The 14,698-nt window shown below is 38.4% G+C and overlaps 1 protein-coding gene across 1 annotated transcript in view; it reads right to left on the bottom strand.

Annotated features, from left to right (window-relative positions):
- The window catches only part of CTNNA1 (catenin alpha 1), a 179,983-nt gene that overhangs the window by 61,498 nt on the left and 103,787 nt on the right, over window positions 1–14,698 (bottom strand). The window lies entirely within an intron of this gene.

Raw genomic sequence — 14,698 nt, 5'->3', positions numbered from 1 at the left:
CTTCAAACCTCAAAAAGCCAAATTAAAAATAATCGGCTAGCAACAGAATATACTAGAATACAGTACAATGGAACCAAGAAAAAAATCACTTTCTAAATATGATATGCTAAAATTTGACTGTTTAATAAAGATACATATCCATACTGTAAGAGCAGTTCCTTCTAAGTGAAGGGAATAACATTACTGAGGCAAGCTTTCTCATGGGAGAATACCCTACATGCCTATGCAGCCACAAGGATGTGAAGGGATGAAACAGAAAGGCAGCATTTTGAAATGTGACCCGCAGAAACAGTTTAGCTTAAGTTAAAAAGGCAACCAAGAGTGAGGCAAAGGTTAACTACACAATCTGCACCAAACAGGGCAAGGCCCTGGGTCCTGCAGCTGAAAAAGAAAGTGTTAATAGATACATTCCATAATTAACAAATGATAACGATGCCACACTTTTCATGCAGAAAACTGCCGTAAGTATTTTGTTTCTTTGATTATGATTTCTACAAAGAAACTATGACATATTTGGGATTTAGATGAAAGTCACCAATCCATACATAATTTTTCCATAAATGAGGCTCCATGTATGCAGTAGCAAAACCCATTAAATTAGACCACTGACTTAATTTTGAAAAAATGAGCATTTCTACAACTGACATTTAATATATGTGAAAAAAGGCATGTATCCTTAGAGAAAACCACAACCATTAAAAAAAAAAAAAAAACAGGTTATCTTTTCCTTAAGATGACCATTAACATGATATCCATCATTCAGAGCATATTTTCCTCTCAGGATTGAAATGAAAACATGCTAAGACTACAGTTTAACCCACAAGATTTAATTATAATTTTTTTCTTCTTTAATACTAAGAGAAAGGGGTCTTCTTTAATACATTTCAAAGAAAACATGTCTTGTAAAAAAGCAGATGAGATCACAAATTATTAAGGTAAAAATGTGCTCTATTTTTTAAGGTGGATAGATTAGTTTGGCAAAGTCTCAGCCCAGCTGTGTTCAGCTGATCATGAGCGGTGAGCATTTCATTTCTTGTTAAACCAGCCTGGGCCTGCCTGGGCAGAGACAGAAGCTGATTTTACAACATAGAGCACAACTCACTACTTCCCCATGGAGGGGCTGGATCAGAAGCCCCATTACAAATGAGAACTCCACGAGCTAAAATTTACCAACCCATTTATCAGGGTAACCATGGCCATTTGTCTGGGCACAGCTTTGTCACAATACAACTGGGCCCGGAACACAGACTCCACCAGCCCTGAAGGATAGCAATGCATCCACAACCAATATTAATTGAAATTACGAAGAATGAGAAATACTGGCTGAGAATTCCCACAGTAATCTTAAAGATTATAGTTACTAAAATGGACCACCAATTGACAAAATCCTTAATGTATATAGAAAAGTAAATTGGAAAAGCAAGCCATTCATTAATTCTGGCGAACAGCATAGCAAAGCCACAAAGGAATATTTTCCAGTTGAAAACTGTAAAATTTTTTGCCCTCCATTTTTTTGCTAATGCTCTCAGAGAAAAGTAACAGTGCCAGACAGCATTTTCCTTTTTCCATTTAAAGTGCAAACTTCCCTTTTCAACTGCCTGTAGAAGGCAGGATTCCATTTAATTTTGGCCTATTTGTGTTTCAGTATCAGCACAGGTTTGAAGATGAGACTGTTAGTCATCTGTGCTCTCTTTACCAACTGGCTAGGGTAGAAGAGCATCACAGCTACACTGCAGATCCTGGTAATACAATGTTAGGGCTTTTGTTTTTCAGTGTAGTCTTATCTTCTTCAGCACCTCCTCCTCCCCCACCAACCCCGGCCTTTTTTCACTTTCAAGGTTAGAGGAAAATGATCATTTAATCAAGAACCAGAAAAATAATTAAATCTCTCTGGACAAAGAAAAGCTAAGAAGGCTATGATACTGTACCCACCTAGTAACCCAGAGCTTGTTTGGAACCGTTTATATTCATTTCTGTAGCTTGCCAGCGATTTCAATCACTCTTCTGAAATGAGAGTGGGCCGATAAATTTGCAAATCCACACACAACTCAGAGAATACCCACTGCCAACATCAAATAGCAAAGATACTAATTTTTTAAGCCAAAAATCTGCACTAACACATGTAATTTCTTAATGTGCCTAAGTTAATTTCTATACCGATTCAATGAATGGAATTGATTGAACTTTCCAACTCCACTAATTATTAAAATCCATCTGCTTATTCTAATGCTAGTCACCAAGAGCTAGACTCCATCTTTCCAATAAAAATGAGCCCTCTGTATCGCTAGGTCCAAAACCTAAAATTCAAAACAGGCATATCATTTTCTTAATGCATACTTCCTACACAGGTTATCAGGGAATAAAAGGCTGTATAATGCCCCATTCTCTCCCTAAAATGTGGATATCTATATGAAATTTTAAAAGAATATTTTTAGAAGCTTAGCTCCTAACAGAGATATACAGTGACAGACCTGTCTCAAAAGTCTGTTTTAGGCCATGATTTTCCGATCTTATTGGCTAAAGAGCTTCAACTAGAAAAAAACTAAGGATGATAAAGTCATTCATAGATAATTAAATATTTCTGTTCTTAACCTAGGGCAAACTCATAGTGCTTGAATATGGCCAAAAACAAATAGAAAATGGCTGTTAAGCTTTCATCCAGCTATTACAAACATTTAGAAACATCTGCTACTCCTTCAACTAACCTATTCTTCTTCCTTGATAAACTAAAAACAAGTCTGATATATGGAATGTTTGATGAACCTTCTTATCAACACTGAGACTGGACACTAAAAGTCCAAACACATTGTGTTCAATTACCTTAAGAGCCTTTTTTTTTTTTTTTTTTTTTTTTGGCTGGGAGGTGGGCAACTGGGTTGGGAAGAAAATACTATTATATTGGGGGCTGGGGTGGGGGTGGTAACAAAGTGCAGTGTACAGGAAAGTTTTGTTATTAAAATTGTGTATACTGTACAAAGTGAATGTCTTTTTTTTAAGCTTTCCCTTGGTAGGCAATCAATTTTGACAAGTGAAACTTGAAAAAGCCATTTGTGACAGACACAGAAACCTTAAATGAACATCTGTTTTGTACCATGTTCTCTACACTGCCAAATGTGCCAGTTGAGTAAAGGGCAGCTAATTGACTGTCTTCGTTAAGAGACAGGTTAAACTAAGCTAAGAAGAAAGTAAAGGGTGAGGGGTGTGGGCAGGTGGGGAATTGTCGGGGGTGGGGAGTGGGAGGCCTAGTTAAAAAGCTACCATGACAATACCTAACAGTTACACATTAACAAGTTGCTCTGTCACAAGCCTTAGCAAATAGACAAACAGCTATCCTTGAGAATCACAGGGCCTAAGGTTGGCTGCCATTTCCCATTCTCCCCAAAAGTAGACTGCCACCACACCACAGCCTGGGCAGCTTCAAAAAGGTTGCCTCTACCCAGCAAATGGCAACTTGGCCTTTACCTTGGGGGTCCACTGGTGGGAGACAGATCCCAGCAGCACCTTGCACACCACTCCTGGGAGGGATGTCCACAGGAGTTGACCATGCTGGGATCTCTAGGATCCCTACATGACCTATTCTATCCCAGACACCAGCTCAGTAAATAAGGATATGGAAAAGGAAGGCAAGATTTTCAACTAGTGTCCCTTGCTTGGCATAAATACCCCCCAGAACAGGATGCTATGCCTGGGCAGCACTGGGGGCAGAAAGGGCCCTGGTCTCAAGGAACTGACTGCCAGGAGCTGCCATACTTGTCAGGATACACTTATTACTTCTACAGGTCCAGAGCAGTGCAGTAGGATCAGACAGACAAGAAGAAATAAGGCCACCCCTTTCATCCAGAGATGAGGGGATCAGAGAATCAGAGAAGCTAGGACAGCGATCACACCAGGAATCTCAGCAGCAACGAGGGCAGAGGCAGGAAGGAACCACAGCACAAAATTTTATTGTCAAACTCATCCACTATGCACTAGAGGGCACAGGTGATAGTGGTTTCAAACTGCACAAAGGACTGAATTCCTATACTTTATGGAGTTAAAAAAGCTTATTAACCTAATTGTCATACATTTAAATCTTGAAAATCCCTTGTAAAGCTACATCTCATTTCTTTATCAGTTATTTTAATTAGTTTTGCCTGTATGCCACAGCATTCTCAGGTTCCCACTCAAATTTATAATAGATTTCTTCAAGGTCTGTTTCAAGTGATTTTTTTCCTTTCTTTAAATATATCTAACCAGCTGGGTACTCAAATCTCCCTTAGACAGAATGTACTACAAATTGTCTTTCACAAAGAGCCAAGGGAAAGAGAGGTGAAAAATCACAGCTATTCCTAACATTTCTCCTCCTTAGCATGAGTTCCTCCACACTAGCCAAAGTTTTGGAAACACTCTTTAGGGACAGATGTTGAGCCTCCTTTCCTCTATCCAAAGAGGACACTAAAGAGGAAGAAATTTCCAAAGGAAAGTACCATGAGGCATCCTATCATGCAAAGTTTGGAAACTTAACATACACCATCCCTTTATACATGGAGGCCTAAGAGTAAAGCCTAGCACATGGCCTCCAACTCAGGACCTCCCACCAGAAACCCAACATAAAGGAGCATCTGCGAACAATCACCCTGAAGGCAGAGGCCAATGACTCTACCACCACCCTAAGAGAGAAGACTCTCCTCTCACCTGAGAACTAGATTTTAAAACTGTAGTCTCAGAGACAATACCCAAAGTCTTTTTACAACTTTCATCAAGCCCCTTTACCAAGAACCATGGTAAAAAGATGTAAAAATGTCGTAACTTCACTGAATATCCTTTCAAAATTGTGTCCAGAGAACAAGAACTCCATTGTTAGGCTCCATATTTGTATTAAAAAAAAATACAGACACACGCACACACATATATATACATATACATGCACACATATATACTTATGTGTATAACTTAAATATATAGTATTATATACACATATATTTAAATAACCTCTAGGTTACTTCTTTGAAAAATCAGACAAAAACTCTACAGCCATTTATATTAGCCCACATGTTCATCATCATGAGAAGCAAAAAGCTCCTCTTGAGATAGACTAAAACATTTCCCATACCCTAGCTGCCAAACACATAGAGGCAAACTGCTCAGCACTTTAAACCTTTGACAACTATTTATTTATCACTTACATATAACTTAATTCTATGAAGTCAAGGAAACTTAGGAAAATACACTCCTATGTACAAAATGGTTGAAATAAGGATGCGAAAACATCAGAAGCAGGGATTCTTAATTCTAAGGGCCCAGGATATGTTTCACGGAATGCAAGAACCTCTTGTAATTATAATGCAAATATTGTATGTATGTCTAAATATTTCCCCAGATTCTAAAGGGTGTTGGTAACTTACAAAAAAGCCCTAGTAGAGCAATGAAATAGTTCTTTTGAGTTATACTACTTTGTTTTTTTTAATATAATTTTGTTTTAATCTTTATTTAGTTTTGAGAGAGAGACAGAGTGCAAGGTGGGGAGGAACAGAGAGAGAGGGAAACACAGAATCCGAAGCAGGCTCCAGGCTGTCAGCACAGAGCCTGATGTGGGGCTAGAACTCACAAACAGTGAGATCATGACCTGAGCCAAGTCAGACACTCAACCGACTGAGCCACCCAGGCGCCCCTGAGTTACACTACTTTGGCCTTGATCCTCCTGGTGGCTAAGGCAAAGAGCAAAACCAAAAGCTTTCATCTGATAAAAGGAGCACACTACTTTGAGGGGAGAGACACTTACATGCAAAACCCTGTTAATTACTTATAAAATAGAACCAGCTGTAGGATCAATAAGGAAAAATGTCAGACAGTATCTCCAAAGAGGTTCTGAAGAACAGGCAAGCTTGTCAACCCTTGAAAAAGCTAAGGGTAAGGAAGTCTACATAAGCATGGTGCCTATAAAGTCAGCAAGATCGAACATGCACCTACTTGGGAGAGTAGTTCACGTTTCCTCCTTATCAAATCCCTAGGATCCAAACTACAGTGTTCCATCACCTAAGGGACACCCAGTAAGTATATGCTCCATTATAAGACTTATAGATGAGGAGTACAATGTAAAATTTAAAATTCTTCTACTACATCATGAAAGATATACATTTCATGCATCATCTCTAGTTGTGCCAACGATAATCATAAATGTTCTACTTGGATAAGATGTCTCTAAGATGTTAACTAAAATTTTCTAAGAACAGATTTAAAAAGATAAAGCATTCACTGGTCTGATAGCTGTCAGAAAATTAACTTTCCCTTTAAAATTTAACTCAGTCTGTACATTATTAGAACAACTACTTAGATTTCAACAGGAGTAAAGAGCACAGTGATTAAGAGCCTCCACACTTGGGCCTGTGACCCTGGACAAGTCCTTTAACCTCACTATGCCTTAGGCCTGTCATCCCTACCATGGAATTAATAGTAGTAACAACCAAAGGGGAATTTAATCCATGTAAAGTACTGAGAACAGGCTGGAACAGAATAAAAGTTCAATAAATGCTTCCTATTTTAATAGTCATATGTGGAGAACTCGATGCAACAGATCCATCAAGCAGAGAATATAATCATATAAAAACATAACCGACTTCTGTGTTACTCCAAGAAACTCCTTACTTTCTAGTCTTACTTAACTCACTAAATTAATATATCATATCTAAAATGAAGATTAGCGACAACTTTTAATAAGTCAATAGCCTACAGACACATTTCATATCTAGAATTGATATAAAAATTGACCACATTATCCCACAGTCAAGTAATCTGCTTTATAAAATGTATTATAATATCATGTATGACAATACTCTGGTTTGGCTTTATGAATCAAGGCTAAATTTCAAAAGATAGATTCCCTAATTCCAAAATTCCTTCTGTCTAAGGTAGTCACTCAAAATCCAGTGATAATCTCTTTCCCTTGTTCAATAAAACTATATAGGACAACTCTACTATTTATTCATTATTATAAACAGATACGATTTTTCTTTTTTTTTTTTTTTAATTTTTTTTTTTTTCAACGTTTTTATTTATTTTTGGGACAGAGAGAGACAGAGCATGAACGGGGGAGGGGCAGAGAGAGAGGGAGACACAGAATCGGAAACAGCCTCCAGGCTCTGAGCCATCAGCCCAGAGCCTGACGCGGGGCTCGAACTCACGGACCGCGAGATCGTGACCTGGCTGAAGTCGGACGCTTAACCGACTGCGCCACCCAGGCGCCCCTACAGATACGATTTTTCAAAAGAAATAAGAATCCCAATGATATCTCAGCTTCTATTTTATTTTAGGACAAAATACACAGCTAAGAATTAAAGATCACTATTATGTTTCTTTTGCTTAGAAGAAAATGTACTTCAAGTCTACCACATCTGATCTAGGAAGTAGCCCAACCAATTATGGCAGATTTGGTTCCTAGGCAGATTTGCCAGAATTACTGATATGAGGAGAGGTATGAGAATTTAAAAACACAAAGAGGGGCGCCTGGGTGGCTCAGTCAGTTAAGTGTACAACTTCAGTTCAAGTCATGATCTTGTGGTTTGGGAGTCTGAGCCCCGTGTTGGGCTCTGTGCTGACAGCTCAGACCCTGGAGCCTGCTTCACATTATGTGTCTCTCTTTCTCTCTGCCCCTCCCCTCCTCACACTCTGTCTCTCTCTCAAAAATAGAACATTAAAATTTTTTTTTTTTAAACACAAAGATAACCTGTGAGTTCAATGCACACAGAAAGGTATGTTTCGTGATTACTGCTGATCCTCCATATTACCAAAATATTAAATATAAAGCTTGCTCAGAATTAACCCGTCTGAATGAATACGCACATTCAGTCTTTTTCAGAAACTGCAGACCTTATGGCTCCAATTTTTTAAGACAAAGAACTTTTTTCATGGATTGTCTTTCTAAGATCATGATCCAGTTTATCCAACAAGGAAGATCACTTTATCTCCTCCATCCTCCACAACTTTTCTCCATTTTCCCACATCTCTTGATACTGGGCTTGCTCTTAGATCCTCACTTACCACCACATATACAAGCTTTTCAGATACCTGCTTCTCCTCACAGCTCCCAAAATTCCAAGGAAAACCACCTTACTGAGCAGAGACCATTCAGTTGTAGTATATCCAATGCTGAGCACCAACGTTCTAAAAAATATCTGTAATTTTAAAGATGCTCCTTGACTCCACAAAACTAAGTAACTATCAGATGCAAAATGATCCACATAATTTGGGAGACACCATTAGAAACACAATCCTTCATCCACATTGTCTTCACAGTCTACCTTTCCCTTTGTACAAATTCAAATATCAAATAATGTTTATTCACTTTGTTTTTACTTTCAAAAGGTCAGAAACACCAGCCATTTAAGAATAGTACCCTTTTTGCTTTAATAATTAGCATTCACTCAAGCTCTCTGATCAAATAAAATCCCCAAGACCTTTCGCATCGTTAATATGAATAGTTATTCTCCTGGTTTTTTATTTTAGAGTGAGGAATGTGCCTTGAGGCAAAGAGGACATGGGTATACGGGAGGACATGGTTGTGAAAATTTCAGAAATATACAATTCTTTTTTTTTTTTAACTTTTTTTTTTTAAACGTTTATTTTTGAGACAGATAGAGACAGAGCATGAACAGGGGAGGGGCAGAGAGAGAGGGAGACACAGAATCTGAAACAGGCTCCAGGCTCTGAGCTGTCAGCACAGAGCCTGACGCGGGGCTCGAACTCACGGACCGTGAAATCATGACCTGAGCCGAAGTTGGCCACTTAACCGACTGAGCCACCCAGGCGCCCCTGGAAATATACAATTCTTGGGGTAATGACAGACTGTAATCCTTACTTCCCTCATCTATCCTCTAAAATTTTATACCATTTTTGCCAGGATTCCATAGAACTGGACACAAAAACATTGATCTTTCACGTGAAAGTATTTTCTGACAGGTTTTGTTCCCAAGAGGAAAGAAAACATGACCACCAGGCCCTGATTAACACTAGGCAGGACTGCTGCATATGGCAGACACTAAGAACTCTGTTGAGAAGTGACCATGAAGCGCTATTTCTCTCTGATCAACCTCCCTAATTTTCCCTGGAAATTCACCAGGAAAAAAAAATAATGGCAGTGAAAAAGAAAGGGAAAAGAACTTACCAATCTTAGGCACACTCTTCTAGGCATCTCAAACAGCGCTACATCACCATCTCCCTCTTCTATCCTGACAATCCCTTCAGGCCAATATGTGAAAAACTGCTCTCTGACACTTGCCGTCAACTTCCAACAATGAGACCCCATTTTGCTATTGTGTTAAAACTGCCAGTCTAACATTTATCTATTACTCTCCATGAAAACCTAACAGCAGGTGGTCAGGAATTCTCTGTTTTAAAGCAGCATTCCTGAAGTGTCAAAAAATATCACAGTGCATAAGTGATATCACCTGTTTTGTGCTTAGAATTAGATGTGATATGAATTACATACAGATCAAATGGGAAGAACTGAACAACCATAAAGACTTTACGTGAAGTCTAGCTAGTTGACATCCCCACCAAATGCATCATCATAAATTACAAAAACTATTAAACATATTTCTGTAAATAACACAAATCTACTAGTCTCCCAAAACATATAAACAATATTTTGAGGAGCTCACCTTTTAAATATTTTATGTCAATTTTTAAACATACACACCACTGGGTTTAAATTAAAGGAGGTATGGCCTCGGAATGAGATAAAAACTATGAAAGGCTACCCGCTTTATTACGATATCAACTAGCATTTACGCTAATTGAATTCCAAGTCTTGATATCAAATGGAATTGAGACCATTATGTATGACACAATTTGGGAAGGGGAAACCTGGGAAAGATTTATTAATTTTTTGACATGTTAAAATCGAAATGTTTATTAGCCATTCAAGTAGAGACGACAAGTTCAGGGTAGAGATCTAGAAATGTAAATTTTGAAGTCATCATCAGTAAACACAGGTATTTAAAGTCACAAGACTCAATGAGATTACCAAGGGAATGAGTGTAGGTGGAGAAGAGACATACAGAAACACACTTTCTTCCTACACCAGTCTGTGGAATTTACACAGTGTCTATCAAATGGCAGTCAACAACAACAACAACAAAAGGATGAGTTTCAAAGGCAAGAGCCCCTCAACATCAAAGCCACTTGAACAAAGCATGTTCTATTGGAAAATTAATGAGAATAAGGTCAGATTAATTCAGGAAAATGATCTTAAAACATTACCTATCAAAGAAACTGTTGCCGATTAAAGGTCTGCACATACACTGCTTTAGGAAAAATGATTACTACGTAACAAGTCCATCACTCACAGAACATCTGAGTATATTCTCCATACCAAGCAGGTACTAGAGATGGACCTGCCCTCAATGAGGTCAGTGTAATACACTAAAAGGCCAATGAAAGATCATGGGACAATCAGAAAAGCAGGTTCAATTTGGGGGGCATATGTACAGCTCATGTACTTGGAATAGTCAAGTATTCGGCAAAAAGGTTAACAGTTTAGTCTTATCTATCTTTGACAGTGGTATGGATTACAAAGTGTGTGTGTTGATCAAAACTTATCAAACAGTACACTTAAAATCTGTACATTTCACTGTGTACATTTTCATAAAAAAACTGAACTCCAGTTAATGATATGTATGCATGCTGCACTGTTTAGAGGTGAAGTATACAAGTGTCTGCAACTGACTTTTAAATGCATCCAAACAATAAGATGATACAGGAATATAAATATGTGATAAAGCATCTAACAAAATGTTAACCACAAAATCTAGGAAATAGGTACGTATATGTATCTGGGTGTTCATTGTATATTTCCTCCAGCTTCTCTGTATGTATGAAAATCTCCTTAATAAAATGTTAGGGGGAAAGGAAAAATATAACTACAATTGTAGTTTATAGTATTGACAATCTAATGTACTATTCCTTTCAATGAGACCTACAGTGTTACACAGTGGTTAAGAGCTCAGACTATGGAGCCAGACTAGGTTCAAAATATAGTACATCCACTTTAGTACCTGTGACACCCTGAGCCATTTAAGCCTAAACAGTACAGGGGCGCCTGGGTGGCGCAGTCGGTTAAGCGTCCGACTTCAGCCAGGTCACGATCTCGCGGTCCGTGAGTTCGAGCCCCGCATCGGGCTCTGGGCTGATGGCTCAGAGCCTGGAGCCTGTTTCCGATTCTGTGTCTCCCTCTCTCTCTGCCCCTCCCCTGTTCATGCTCTGTCTCTCTCTGTCCCAAAAATAAATAAAAACGTTGAAAAAAAGAAAAAGAAAAAAAAAAAAATTTAAGCCTAAACAGTACAAAACTCATGCTCTGAAGATTAAATGGGACTACATGTAAAACACTTGGAACACTTTCTGGCACATGGTAAGTGCTAAAGTGTGTTATGATGATGACTGTGATGACGACTAAACATTTTTTTTTTTAATTTTTTTTTTTCTTCAACGTTTTTTTTTATTTATTTTGGGACAGAGAGAGACAGAGCATGAACGGGGGAGGGGCAGAGAGAGAGGGAGACACAGAATCGGAAACAGGCTCCAGGCTCCGAGCCATCAGCCCAGAGCCTGACGCGGGGCTCGAACTCGCGGACCGCGAGATCGTGACCTGGCTGAAGTCGGACGCTTAACCGACTGCGCCACCCAGGCGCCCCGACGACTAAACATTTTTAAATTATTCAACAAGTACTACTTCAACTCCTACTATATGAAATAAAACAATACTCACTAAAAACTAATAAAAGAGAAATCAGCCCAAAAATGTGAATTGGACAGTCCTACTTAGATTACTAATACTCAGAGAACAGGGAGGCACTCAAGAATGTTAAAGAGAAAGAGCTTTAACCTTGCTTCAAAAAGTACCAGCAAGATTTCAATACACTGGGTATAAGGGCAGCCAGAACCACCCATGTGACAGATGCTACCAGTAAGTGCAGCTAAAATGAGCCAAGCGACAAAGGGACTCTGGGACCAGAAAGGGTGTGTAGATTTAACGTGGTCAGCAAGAGCAGCCATTCCAGATCTCTGGAGATGGCTGGGATATGATGATCAAAGCAATGATTTAGAAAAAAACCATATTCTGGCAATTTTTCTTGCTTTGCTGAGAAAGACAAAACCCAGAATTTCAACTATCAGAAATGGCTGATAAGGAAGAAGGATAAGGGAAAGAGATTTATTTAAAGGACAGGCAAAGGGTAAGAACCAACAGTCAGCTGAGAAGGAAAGAACAAATGGCTCTCTACAAGAGCCCTGTTCAAGAGAAATGGGCAGAAGATTAGGGTATAAGGGAAAAATATGTAAGAAATCATTCATTCACCAGGATGCAATAAAAAAGAGTGTCCAAGATGCCATGTTAAATCTCACTATACATCTCCAATCTACAACAATTTTCTAAAAACATACATAGTTGCTCCATGTTTTCATTTTGCAGCCTTCCCCCCACCCCCCCGCCGGCCAGGGTCAATAACAACTTCCTCTTATGAATTAGGCACAGAAAAGGCAGGACTGGTTTCCACCTTGAAAAATATGAAGCAAAGCTCTTACTAGGGTCCCATTCAGTCTAGTAAAACCTACCCCTTTCCCCACTCTTAATCATATAATGATAACATTTTCACAAGATAAAGTTTTAAACTTTTAGAACAATAATTTCTGACTCCCCAATGCGGTGCAAATATTAAAAAGAAATGCAGGAGCACAGTGTAGTGACAACCTGTTAATTTTACTCCCTCACATACTACAATAGAATCTTATTATAAGGTTTAATTTGTTACTTTCATATATAAGAAGTTCATTAATGGCTTCACTGTTAGAAACCTCAGTGGGACTGCTGTTTTTGTTAAAAACCATGTGGCATGGCTGCCAATACAATCTTAATAAAAGCCCAAACCATTATCTACCTCCCATCTGAATAACAGAAATTGAAGATGAAACATGACATCTTAAGGGTTACACTTCACAATAAACAAGTTTCAGTATTTCAGAATCCCTTCATTCCCTACTCAAATTTAACTCTATCGTAATCTTTAGTTCCCTCCCCATAATCAAATACTTTCTCCTTCTTTAGAAATACCCTTTCACAAATCACAACTATGAAAGCTCTTCAATGTCTCAAATAAGAATAGACATTTCTTTTTTTCTCCATTTTCATTACAATCAAGACTAGCTAATAAATTTCGCCACTTAGTCAAACCACGAAAATTATCAGACATCCAGACTTTTTCCAAAACTTAACAATTCTAGATTAATTTTGAATTAATGGAAGTAGGGGAAAACCCAAATGGGGAGAACCTACTGAAAATCAACTCTTGTTGCTTTTTCCCCAACTCTTCCTTCTTATAAGAAAAGGGACATGCTGTCCTCTCTGCTAAGAGTGACAGAGTGGAGACCCTGTCTCATCTACCAAACACTGTATGAAGTGTGGGTCCTCCACATACCTCTAGGGAAGTATCCACAACTAATAACCACTGGTAAAACAGCATTCTAAGCTGAGAGAGAGAGAGAGAGAGAGAGAGAGAGAGAGAGAGAGAAAGAAGAAAAGAAGAAAAGAAAAAAGGAAGGAAGGAAGGGAGGAAGGAAGGGAGGGAGGAAGGAAGGAAGGAAGGAAAGAGAGAAAGAAAGAAAGAAAGAAAGAAAGAAAGAAAGAAAGAAAGAAAGAAAGAAAGAAAGGAAGGAAAAGATAAAAACTCAACAATGTACAAAATTTAGGAGACAGAAAAAAATGTTTTACCCAGTACATGTTAGATCTGTCGCTGGTATTAAAAAGGTATCCACTGGTAGATCTGCAATTTCCTGTATCCACAATAATACTTATATACGAGAACTATACATATATAGGAGCTGCCCTGTTAGCCTGCTTGATTAAAAATAAAGGTGAGAAAACTAGGCCTAGGTATGTTCTTTGTAGGGACCAGTTTTGGTCTTCATATTCTAAACCCCAATGTTTTTTCTCTACGAAAATGAAAGTATGTCAAGGGTTACAACTGGTACTCAAAACTCTCTGACGATCAGTGAAAATGTAATGCCAGTCCTGTGGAGAAATCACTCAGTGTATGTCCCACAGGGTAAGAAATCCCGTTCCATATAGGAAGACATTATTAAAAAGTCACTACTTCTTTTAATGATTAGTGTCTATACAGTATAAGGAAGAGTAAGATGACATGCAACAAATTAGACAAAAACAAACAAGAAAACTGGAAAAAATTCTACAGAAAGGTTCAGAGGGTTCTTTTTCCTAATAGAGGGATGTAGTGGGTCAAATCAATTCTTCCGTTAAAATCATTTACTCTATTTTCACTGTACCCCAAAATGTCTATATTTTACACTATTGCAGTAGGAGGGGTTTGTCAAAACGTTCTTTCTTTCTCTTCTCTTCCACTTAGGCTTCTCTCCAGTGGTGCTCAGCAGCCCACTCACTCATCCTTTCATTGTCTTTCCTTACTTGGGAGCTCTCAAGCAATTACATTTCTCACTTATGTCTATGTACGAGTGTGTGTATAGACACAAGCACACGTGTTCAGTTGGAGGGAAAATGGAAGCAAAAAGACTCTACATCAAGACAAAACAGCCTCTATTTATTTTACAAAGTCATTATTTAGCTCATTTCTTGTCAAAGATTTTCTTTTTTAACTTTGGCTCCTCCCTCTAAATTCGAGTCTTATACCAGCCATTTTTACTTGATTAGAAAAAG

Source organism: Lynx canadensis, chromosome A1, assembly GCF_007474595.2.
Source record: "Lynx canadensis isolate LIC74 chromosome A1, mLynCan4.pri.v2, whole genome shotgun sequence".
Lineage (NCBI taxonomy): Eukaryota > Metazoa > Chordata > Mammalia > Carnivora > Felidae > Lynx > Lynx canadensis.
The sequence above is the reverse complement of the archived record's forward strand: the minus strand, read 5'-3'. Positions and strand labels throughout refer to the sequence as shown.